The sequence below is a fragment of the Ambystoma mexicanum genome, chromosome 1q (genome assembly GCF_040938575.1).
Source record: "Ambystoma mexicanum isolate Mex_15411 chromosome 1q, UKY_AmexF1_1, whole genome shotgun sequence".
NCBI classification, from domain to species: Eukaryota; Metazoa; Chordata; class Amphibia; order Caudata; family Ambystomatidae; genus Ambystoma; species Ambystoma mexicanum.
The window spans coordinates 1,534,506,468-1,534,519,254 of record NC_090922.1 but is presented as its reverse complement, the minus strand read 5'-3'; positions in this window follow the sequence as shown (position 1 = coordinate 1,534,519,254).

Here is a 12,787-nt window from a genome sequence, read left to right as displayed (position 1 = left end):
CACCGAAAGCCTCAACACCTCGTGAAATTCCTTCACTACACCGCGGAAATCCTCTCATTGGTCTTGGTCCAGGTAAAACCAGTCCATCCATGCTTGTCCCATTTCAGAGTCTGTTTGTCCTTGTTGCCCCAACTGTCCCTGCTGTCCCTCTATGGGACTGGTTATCATTGCCCCCTCTAAACATATTTTTGCTAGTTTTTTCTTGACCAGATTTGCTTCAGCCTTTTGTGCCTGGTCCGCACTCTACTTTTCCTTTTCCTGTTGCCTCTTACAAAAATGCACAATGTGCGCCTGTATATCCTGCCAACTCTTCACCTCTACCCCTACAACCTTGCCTAGGTAATGCTGTACTTCATTAGGAAGTCCCTTTTTCAACATATTATCAGAAATAGCCACATTTGTGTCCGCTCCTTCTCCCGTCACTGAATGTGGGCAGTGGGATCTTCATCTAACATTCTTTATTTGCCAAAATTGAATTTATGTCTGGCATATCAGGATACATTATCCTCAGTCCTCCCCAAACTTGTGCCCTATAATTATAGAAAGCCGCTCCATTGTGGGTATTGGTGTCTTATTGAATTCCCGGATACCCCTCTTTCTTCCACAACTCATCTGCCCGTTCCCCGATCAAGGCGTGAAAAGGTGTTTACGTCCCCAATTGCCAACATGACACCAGCAGTTTGTTTTTCTAGAGCATACATCCACTTCCTCACCCCTGCAGTGAGCGAAAGAAGCGTCTTCATTTAGTTATTCCGGTCCATGTGTGACCACGGGACATAATAAGCCCTCTCCTCACCCTTCCGGAGTAGTGGGTATTGAGTCACTTTTGCTTTTACTAAAGCTTCCCCTATATGTCTTGCCCTCTCCCTATAGCCATGCAGCCTCCACGGGACGTCCAAAGACCCCATGGCATACTTTGCAGAGTCCTTACTAGAGCGGGAGGCGCAGCCTCTGCTTCCTCTCCTCCTGGTCCGTTGTCTGTTTCCCAGTCATCCTCCACTTCCTCCTCTGTCCCTTCTATCACATCTCCTGATCCTTTTGTGGGGACAAGCACACCATTGGTATTCCGTATCTATAGCGGTGCTTTCTTTTTCCATGTCAACACTTAATAATAATAATTTAGCATTTATATAGCGCTACGGACCCTCAGGTATCTGAGCGCTGCTTATTATTACCCACTGTGTGTGGTGCTCATTTTTCGACCGCGGAAGGAGGAAAGGCTGAGCTTGGCCCTGCCGGGATTCGAACATGCGTCAGCAGGCCTGCCCAGATGTCAAAGCAAGCGTTCGACTCGCTGTGCTATCGGACCAGCTTACTCTCTGTATGACAGATTTATCTAGCCATACGAGAATCTGACCATGTCTCCATCTTCCTTCCTCCGTTTCCTGTAGTTCCGTTCTCATCTTCTTTCTTTTTACTGCTATCCTGTTGTACCCATGCCATGTCACTCTCTGCTAACCTTGCCGCTTCCTCCCGATTCTGCTGTTCTTTCCTTTTCACTACTCTCTGTAATCTATCTTCTATCCTGGAACCGGGGGCCAATTATCCCCTGGCTGATTCTACTTCACGGCAGCTCCTTACAACCCTCTCTCGCTTTGGTTCTTCTGGTCCCAAGGTTAACACTGATTTATCCTTAAGATAGAATATTCTTCTTTCCTCTTCCCTTCGGGGCCCGCCAACAACCTTTACTAAAGAAGGTGTTACCCTTCTGCTTCTCTTATACTCCTGGATTTGTATACCCTTCTGCTGGCGAGAAAGGATAGCACCCATATGGTGGTGGTGCAGAATAAATTCCAACATCTTCCATCCTTGTCCCTTCTTCTATAGCCATGACCTTCTAGGTCTTCCTGCCCTTCTCATATAACCTCCATAGCTCCAAGATATTCAGTCTATTGTCCAATTTTGATCCCTTATGCAGACTTTCCAATATATCCTTATCATAGGACCCATCACTAGGCCATGGTTTCGAAATCTTACTCTTAGTTTCCCTCAACCATTCCCGATGATATTTCAAAATGTTTATTTTATGTCCGGAGAGCACTTGACAAAAATGATTCAATGGAGTTTCCATGTTTCAACACAAATTCCCCAAAATCCCGAAAATCTACCCAAAAATTCTGTTTCTGTCCCTTAAAAGATTTTTCCCACACTCACGCTCCACACTCACTGCTTTGTAACAGCCTAAATAACTATGTATTCCTCAACCCCGCACAAAAGACACCTTATAAAAACAAAAAAGCCGGGCAAGGCACACACTCCAATTCCTGGCCAATATATTACCTGAACAAGTGTCAAAAAAATCACAGGGTTGATTTCCTTTTTGCACTGTTGTGCTCCTCCAAGTGTCTCAAAAATTCACAGGGTCAAATCCCAATTTGCTGCTCAATAGTTCACAGGGTTGATTCCCTTCTTGCACTGTTGTGCTCCTTCAAGCGCTTTCGTATCTGCAATACTCATCAGGGAGGCTGAGTTGACATTCAATTCAGGTGAAAGCAATATAAATGTAGTTGCAGTCTCTAGAAATTATGGTCAATGTAGTGAACACATTTTATAAAAACATGCTGGCCCAAATCCTTTCCATTCCTTTGAGATTTCACCTTCACTCGAGTATAGAAGAAGCGCAATTCTTTCCACTACAACACCACTGTATCTCTTCCTCTTTTCACTGGTATGGCCCTTTCTACTACAGAGTCATCTTCCCCAAAAATACCAGAGACTCACACTACGTTAGACTAACCAAGAAACTCCAGGTGCTGGTTCCGCCTGCGCAATTAGTACAAGTAAGGCCTTACCAAGATATGCCTCAGAAAGGTGGTCTTACCATAAGATGCCACTTCACTCTACAGGGAGGGCTCAGGCCAACCAGACAAACAACCTGAAGGGTATCGAGCCAATCCCCATGAGTAGCACACTGCTCGGAAAGACTACACCTATAAAATAACAAACTAGATCAAAAATGTTATGTCGCACAAACACATTTTCTGCCCTACCCAAAAGCCCTGCTTGCTTTTTCTCCTATCACACCCCATTTGGTTTACCTGGCAAGGATGCACTTACGTGGATGTTAAAAGCTCAAAGCGCCCCGAAATGGTGCTCTCCCAATCGGTTCTGCTTCACAGCTGGGCTGTGAACTTCTGCCTCAGGGACCGGACAGGCCTCTTGGTGCCTGCAAATCACTTCTTTTTCATGCATAAGCTTGTCCCTGAAGTAAAGGACTACAGTGGAGCTGGAATAGATTGTAGGTTTTGGAGCTTTTTCTCTGCCTCTTTACGCAAATTAGGCCCTCCACTACAATTAGTAAGTGCACCTTTTTTCCATAAAGCAAGTTTATTGTACATTGGCTGAGAGGAGGGTTAGATAACATGCAACAATCAAACTAACCCTGGTCTCCCTGAACCACACAAATAACACATATTATTTACATTCCGTAACAGTTAATACACTCCCCCAGATATCATTACAAAGGCATCCCCCAAACATATTTGGTTGCCCTGTAAAGATCTATCTAAAACCCACACAGTTCATTGGACACAGACCTTATAACACAATCCCATAAAAAACATATAATTACAGGTTTACATTTTCAACGCTCCCCTTCCCAAAAAATGCTCCATATTTGGTGGCAGCCTTGCCTCTTAATCACACAGAAACAGAATTCCTCTTAATGACGCACACGGACCTGCTCTAAAAATACCGAAGCTCATGAAGATGAGAGAAAGACACATAGATTCCCTTTGACCTATTCGTGTTTGCTAACCGCATTGCCCAAACCTGTCCACTGTCCGATTTTTAATACTATTGACCTTTCCTATTCACATGAGTTCCGCCCTCTTTCTGACAACGCAATCACTCTCCTGAAATGTACTACTACTGATCTCCGTAAGTGTCCTGGGTGAACCTATCCCTTACTATCCCTTACAACAATGAGCTCTCCTGGTTACCAGAGATCACATCTTCCCTTTGCCCTCCAACACTTGAGCCATAAGCAAACTGTCCACAACCACCGTGTTGACCAGCTTACGAAACCTGTCCCCTGACTGCTGACAGGCCTTTGCTTTTACTAAATTTGAAAAATACTTCCCATACATATATACCATTGTGTGTGCATTTTATGCCTATTATGATCTCCTCTCATTAGCGCCATTCATACAGCTAAACTCCATGTGCACATATTGATTGCTTGCGTTACCTGAGTGTGGAGGGGCCCTCCGTGTGACAATGTTTCATTGTTATGTTTCTGCACGCATGCCAATCTACTAATGTATCGCCTCTACACAAAATAACACAAAGTAACTTGAATGTAACACTTATCCCATTTACCATGAATACTGTAATATTTGCAGCAATTTGCGAAAGTGACAAACATGACGATGATGGCGTGTCCATCCCCCCCGGCAATGGTATGACGTGCAATGTTCGAACTTTTCCAATTTACCAACAATTGCAAATACATAAAAGCTTCTGACATCCCATTTGTTATAAAAGTTCAAAATATATTAGGGTGAGGTTCATAATATTGAGGCAAACATTCAATCATAGAAAACAATGCATTTAGATGAGAATGATTTAACTAATTATCCCATAACATCATTTTCTTACATTTACTTACTCTTCTGGGCTGGGACGATAGCCCAGGGGAAACAAGTTTGTCTTGGAAATACGGGTTTGAGTTGCTTGGGTCCAGTACATGGTTTCGCACTTACAGTACAGCATGAAGCATATTCTAAGAAATGTTTTTGTTTTACATGAGCCTTTCACCAAGCAAGCTTGTTCCGATGTTCCAAATGTGCAAAAACAATTAAGGTTATAAATTGATTAAATAATTTACAAAACAATAACATGGTTGCTAACGGAGCAAGACGCTAACCATAGTTTTCTCTATAAGGTGTTGCTTTTTGAAAATCTTCATTTATCATAAAAACATAATTTCTTCAGTGTTGTATAAGCATATCAGAATATTGTTCCCAAGGATGCAACATTAGTGGGGAGGGACTTGGATACAAAATGTAATTTCAGAAACCTGTTATATATAGTGTTATTTTCCCCCAAAGCTCTTCTCTCCTATCAAAAAGAAAGCACATGATTTGAAATTCCCTTTGTTTATTCCCATTTTGAAAGCCAAAACCTTTCGAACTTCTGTTCATGTGTTCTGAATAGGAACCCCTTCTATTTACAAAAGATACATTGAAATTACTTGAAAGGTTTAGGCTCTGAATACAATGTTCTGATATAATGTTCTCAGTCCAAGAGAATATTGAACTTATATTTTACAACTTTTTGTTTTCTTTGATAATTGTTTTTATCCATACATTTGATGTTGCATTGAAAGTGAATATTATGATGAGGATTTCGATTTAAAATTAATTAACTGAGCACATTATGTAGAATAACCATTTATCCCAGTTTATGTATGCATGAATGTTTGTGAGAAATTGACGGTGCACATTTCTAAAGTTGATCTGATGTGTTTTGTGTTGATACAAATGTAGCAGTGAAACAAAAATAGCCAGGCTGTAATTTTAATTCAATGAGAGTGTTTTGGGGTGACTTCCTCAGCATTTTGAGTTATGGAACCACCTGTATTTTGGCCATTTACATTTTTATTTTTTGCAAATATATTCTGATTAAGAAAGCCTGTTTACTGTCCCAGACTGTGAGATGCAATTGTTGTAATGGGGGTATTAAATTGGTGCCATTTAACAATAATAGAAGAATCACGATTGAATAAATTAAATATTAAACAGATATTCTTAGAATGCAGAGTATTCTGATTGGCTGAGCAGGACACATATCCTGATGTTGCGTGGCCACTTTGTGCTAATTTTAGTCACACTGTCACAGAAAACACCTAGACTTGGGGACCACTCAGGTGCCTTTCCGAATGTGAGCCCAGTAGTTGAAACTTTAATTTGGGTGTCTTTGGAGTTGTGCAATTGTGGCCAATGGTTGCCCGCTTTCAATTATGATAGAATGTTAACAATGGTGTTTTTTTTCTTTTTCATTGACACAGAATTGATCCGGGCACACCTCAAGTGGATCTTCAGGAAGGCTTGATGGCTCTGGAGCATCCGAAGATGTTGGTATGTCGAAAGGAAGAAGTCCACAAGCGGCAGTGCAGAGACTCTGTCTGGTTCATTGGATGTAAAGCTGTTGTCATCAAAGATGCAGATGGGATGATACTGTGATGGTTGTTGAGGTTGTTGAGGTACGAGCTATATCACGCAAAATACTACCATTCACTTTCGATTTCATCCCTTCCCATTTAATGCTGGCTTCACACAGGAACAGGCTACCTATTTTGTTGAGGGTTTGGGTTCACAGGGGCTTCCAACTCAGGTGGTTCTGGCTGGGGTAATGGGAAGTATTACCTCATCTTAACCTCTCTCTGCTAGGAGGGTCTGGTATTGTCAGTTTCACAGCAGAGCCTGATCGTCAGGAAGGTTTTTGGCAAATTGCAAGTCCAGGAAATGTCTCCAAATGTTTTGTCTTTGCGTTGGTATTTCCCTTTTTTTTCATCAAGACTCATCCCTAGATATTACATACCCTCCACCTTTAAGTGATATTGAGGAGACTGAGGGAAATTAGGCTTCAACTTAGGCTTTTATCACTGGGGTACACCAGTCAAAACATTTGGTAGCCATCCGCTCAGGGCTTCCACCGCATCCAACTTTCACACATTTCTTCCTGTGACGTCTGAAAAGTGCATACTCATAATTGAATCCAGATACCATTACCATACATAGCTGATACTTGTTCATCCTATGAGATACAAGCAACACACTCTATCCCAGCCCCTCAATACTCTCGTTTTGAGGACAGCTAAATTAACAAACAAGGGACAAGCTCGAAATGACTGCTCACATGACTGGCATATGAACAGAAACTGCATGTTGAATGGTAGTTCTATATTTCAGGCACTTAAACTTCCCTAATGTTTGATAGATCGCTAGGATGATCACATGTGACATGCGAGAAACAGAACACTCAGAGAAACAAGTTACAAAACATGATGGAAGACACACAACTTGGACACAACAGGTAGGGGTGAGGGGCTATGGGATAACCCTCACTTTCTCTCAACGTTTGAGAAATTGACCCAAATAATAGCCTGACACTGATTTTAGTGGTGCAAAGTGTGAAGTGATCCTGAAAGTGATGAACTGGGAAGCAGGCAATTAAACATTCTGGTTTGCATCTTTTGAGTGAGGCATGGAGATGTCATCTCCTGGTAAACAGGACACTTTCCTGTCAGGCGTTTAGCTAGCATGCATTCACTGATTTGCTTGCATGATTTAGGATTGGGTCCGTTATTAACATTTTTGTTATTATTGACATTATTATTATTATTATTAGGTTATTTATTGATCACAGACCTAACTTTGGAAAGCAATGGAGTGCTTTACATGTCATAGGGGAAGTACACATCGAGGGAAGCAGATCACAAGGGTTAAATACAAGGCCGCACGGAGCTATTCATGGGAAAGGAGTGTGTGTTGTAAAGATGCAGATTTCAGAATGAAATCCTCAAGGATGATGCAGTTAGCTTTAAAGATAGAGGATATCATCTTCAACTCCTCTGTCAAGAAAGATAAAATGCAAGCACCTTAACAGATCATGTGGGCTAGAGTACCTTCTAGCTGACTGAAATACCAGCAAGTGGGTGACTGATCCAGATGTATGTAGGTCTATGCATGTTTCACTCATAAGAACTTCCTCAAGAGCTCGTACGCAGATGTGACTCAATAGTGTCTTCTGTTATGTTAGCATCTCTGTATCTAACAGGATGCTTCTTGGTGTCTTCTTATGACATGTAGGTTGCGCTCCTGTATCGTTTCATTTCTTTATGTTAATGGTGGGTTGTTTGTTGTTATTCGGTCTGTTACTACCTTTATCTCCATTCTCTGGGTCTGAGCTAACTGGTGCTACAGTAGGAGTGATGTTCGGGTTGTCACTTTTGACTAGGGGGAAGGACAGAGTGAGGGACCTAGGGTCAGATGAGATCAGATCTTCACTGGACAAACACTTCAGAGGCTTATGGGGATCATTATCTCCAACATCCTTAGTTAAACAGGCCAGATCTAGTATAGAATGTTGCCACTATCACAGCACAAACACATGCTAGTTAAGCTCATTAAATTCCAGGGAACCGTACATAATGTGTCAAAGTTGCCCCTTTGTTCTTGTGGGGCATTCATTTGGACACAGTGCCCCAAATCTCTCTTTAGATGGCTGGTCATCCTCATGCATGTTCACCTAATTACTTCCTGGTAGCGTTTTGGCTTACACATGTTGATATATGAATACTAGAAGGAGTCCAAGAGGCACATGGGCCCAACCGGGAGGAGAAAAAGTGGGCAAAGTGTGGAGCCAGAGAAAGAGGAGAGAGACAGAGTAAGCATGAGACAGAGAGAGGGGACAGTGGCAGAAACAAAGGAAGAAAGAATGAGCAGCGGCCTAGAGAGACAGATGGACCCAAGAGAGAGAAGCACCTAGAGAGGGAGAGAGAGGAAGAGAGAGACACAATCAAAAACAGACAATCAGAGAGCGACATAGACAGAGTAAGAGACAGAGAGAGAGAACGGGATACAGAGATGGGGAAAATGTATATATATATATTAAAAGATCAAAATAATTTGTTAAGTCAGGCAGGAATAAACCCTGGTTCATTTAGGTTAAGAGGTTGTTTCCCTACACTCCAAATCAGGAACACATACTATTCAACAAGCAGCAATACCTTAAATTTTTTTTAAATACTAAGGGATTTTTCTTGTAAAGGATGAAAGTTCAAATAGATATTTGCAATGTACCCTCCTTTATATATGATGTATGAGCACGTTTCGCGACAGTGACAAAGGCTTGGAGAGAGGAGGCCACCTGTTATTTGGTCCTGGTTCCTTTCCCAGACCACCGAGCAGGAAAAAAGTCACTCTCTCCCTATTTGTGTTCAACTGGGCGTCCACCAATACTTTCTCACTTCCCAAACATATGCATGATCAGGGCATGACATCATATGTCTACAAGACACGTGGGATCTGGGTCAAGTTGAACAGAACGGTTTTAGGTTCAGCATTTTGGCAACAAAAGGGCCAAGGGGTAGACCAAATGGCGGTATTTCGATCTGGGTCAGGGTGTCATTGGCTACAATCTGCACTAAAAATAATATGGGTTCTGAGGATATTCTTGCATTGAGATTGGTTCTCCTTGGTAAACTAATGTACCTGCTTGTTAACACCTATCTAAGGCCAAAACCAAATGCAATGTAAAGATTGGAACACTGCTTGATGACAAACACCCATGATAGTTTGGTAATCATGGGAGATTTTAGTATGCAATTGGCATCATTATTGGCCTTAGATAACTTGATAAATGAGGAGGATGGATTTTGGGGTATTCCACCTCTCTCAGCTAACCCTTCACGTTACCTGTATCGCTATGCCGAGAGCGTGGCATCCGTTCTGTTTTCAATGGCTGTAATGATAGGTGCCCAGGAGATATCCCATCTCTTGTAGAGTGTATTCATTGTGTTAACAGCCTGGTGGCAGGTTAAACTTTAAGGTGATAAAAAGAGTTCAGAATGACCATGACCCTATTGTTTGTACTATTAATCCCCTCAATAGTAAGTGCAGGTGTAATTAAACCGACAAACAAATTGATATGTAGGATTCCATGTTCTAAGTAGTGTCCAAAACAGGACGTACAAGATTTGTATAATTATCTGTTACTTGTTTAAACAAATTATTAAAGCAATAAATCTTCTAATAATCCAGTAGATAACAAGTGGTAGAATTAATGCAAACCTTATGTGACATTTGAGGGGAAAACTCCAAGTAGAATCAAAATAAATTGCTATAATGCTGAATGCATACTGGCCAAAATATTCTTCTACAGGAAGCCAAAAAGACCATGCAGAAGGATAAGTCTAGGCTGGTCAGGTTAAGGGCTTCATAAAAACAAGTTATACTTAAGAAACAGGATGAACCCACCCAAAAGGCCTGGCGGATCCGCACTGTGGCCGTGCAGTCAAATCATGAAACGTTATCGTCCAAAATGGCCAAAATCCGAGTCTAACAACATAGATCATGCTATTACACAGGAACAGTGGTCAGATTATTTTTGCATACTGTGCAAAAAAGACACTGCTAGTGAATCACGTCCCGAGGCCACCCCGATTAGCGAGGTTATACAAGTGACTGTATTTTCTCCCACAGATGTTGAAGCAGCTGTATTACCGTAAAAAAGGCTGATTTTATTCCAGTGGACCTTGTTAAAGAGCATCCAAACATCTGCGTGCCATTTGTAACGAGGTTTTACAGTGAGATTCTGCAGATGGCTACGACTCCATGCAGTTGGTAAGGTCCTACTTTGGGGGACCGTAATCGACCACAACCTTATCGGCCCATTCCATTGCTGGATTCAAAGAGGGAACATTTTTGGCACAGTGTTACATCTTAGATTGGAGCAGCAGTGCCATAGGCGTCAGACTCTTCCCCTCTTACGAGCTGGCTTTATGGAACGGATCTGCCTAAGGGATCAAGATTTCTATCTACTGTTCTTACTTGGCACATTGGCACTACTCAATAGGCTTCCAATGTATTAGGTCCTTATGGATTTGCACAGACCATTCAATACAGTAATAAGATGTACGTTTTGGGGCCGACTTGAGTTGCTGATGATCGCTGCGGCCATTGTTACTGGTACCAGACTGATATATAGACATCATTTTGCCTCAGTGAGGGATGCATCTACACGGCCTCAGTGGCCCGCATTCAGTTCAGAGGTAGCGGTGTGCCAGTGATGTGTTCTGGCTCTCATTCTATTTTCACTGTTTATTAACAATATTATAAATAGCATTTCAGAATTGGATGCCGATTCCGCGAGCCAAGGTGGCAATAATATAGCTATTTTGCAGGTGATACTATTTTGTTATCTAAAGCCCCCCCCCCCATGGCCTGCAAAGTCAATTGCCTGTTTTCAATAATAAAGCAAAGGGTAAAGGTCTAAAACCAAGCATTGCTAAAACAACGGGTTTTAATTGACCACCCACCCAGGGGCAAGAAGCCAATTAAGATGGTTGGACAATATTGAAGAATTGTGTTATTTAGGTGTTAGAATCAGCAATGGAACTTGCTGGAAACCACAAATTGCAGAAAGCTTGTCAATACTGAGTCAAAGAGGGAAGCAGTGCGTTCATTCAAAGTAGTATAATGGCAGGGCACTAGCGAGTGCAATTGATGTTTACAATGTAATTGTAAATTGTAATTGGTTATTTTAAAGCGCTTAATACCCAGAGGTTTCTAAGCACGGACCCAGGGATCGAACCTATGTTGCGTCTTGCTTCCACGGCGAGTGCGTTGCCCCTCAGCTATCCTCCCGGCATTATCAGCTTCCACCTTTGGCTCAAACCAGTGAGGTCATTGTAATATCTCGTGAGGGAAACTAAAGAAAATAAGATGCTGAAAAGATTGTTATCCCAACCATATAGCACACCATTGCTTCCCACTCCAATGTAACTACGGATAGTGGGTCGCGTTTAAACTGACACTCAAGCTGATTATTTTCTGGTTGGAAATTTGGAATAGTGATCATTTTAGAGATTATCTCTGGGTATTAAGTGCGTTATAAATAACTAATTGTAATAATAATGATTATTATTATTCACTAGATGGTTTCCTTAAATCAGCACGGTCTGGGGATCTACCTTGCTCTACCCCGGTCCCTCGGTTGAAATTTGTCAAGAATATGCTCTGTGTGTTGAATTTCCAATATCTCTGCTATAAGCCTCGCTGTCTTGGTTCCCGGGTAAAATCTATTCCGAAGGAGGCAGATGACGCCTGGGCTATCAGCAAAATTGTGCGCATTAGTGAGGAAGGTCACCTGTCCAGAGATCAAGTGCTGAATTTTAAAAACGAAAGTGCCTTTGAAGCATAGCTCGACAGACACAAGGGTGATGAACACTCTCTTCTGGTTAAAATGCAATTGGGAATTCTGCTTATAGATCCATGGATTCCTACATCGCTCGGCTAAATGCTGCCACTGTACATCTCAAGGTGAAACATTCATACATTTTCTTTTTCTCTGTCCCCTGTATAAATTATTAAGATCTCATTGGGTGCCGCCTTTGCTAAAAGTGAAAGCGATTAGAAATGTATTGGAAGCATTCAAGCTGCGTATAATGCTCAATCGTGTTACTGTATTTCTTAAAAATTGGTCGCACAGAGAAATCCTCCGAAACACAATAACGCTGCAATTTGTAATGGGAACAGAGAATACAAAGGCATCAGCATGCGGTTTACAGCAAAATGCAGGCTCTCAAGAAGAAGTGAAGCCAAGAAAGACTCAATACAGAGGAGGGAATCCCTGCACAAAGGGCCAACATAAGGACACATAAAAATGACATATATATATACTCAACATTTTGAAAAATAAGAAAATCGATAATTATGTGATATTTCTGAGCTCCTGAAGAGTGGAGGGCACTGTTGAATGCCTGTTACATGAAACATACATGTAGAGCTAGTGGCCAACATAGTATCTATTGCCTCAAACCTATGCAACTTTTAAATTAACTTCATGTTTGGGGCCTTAGACAGTGAATTGACGTATGTCTAACATTGGATCATACTAAAGAATTGGGTGTCACTTGCTGGTGGAATCAGGCACTTCAGTGTAAGACTTTTTCATTTCACAAATCTTTTTTATTTTGCATACTTGTGTATTTTTGGATTTGATAGATATGAATATAAATAGTTTCATATTGCAATAACTTCAGGACCCACCCTTTTTGAAA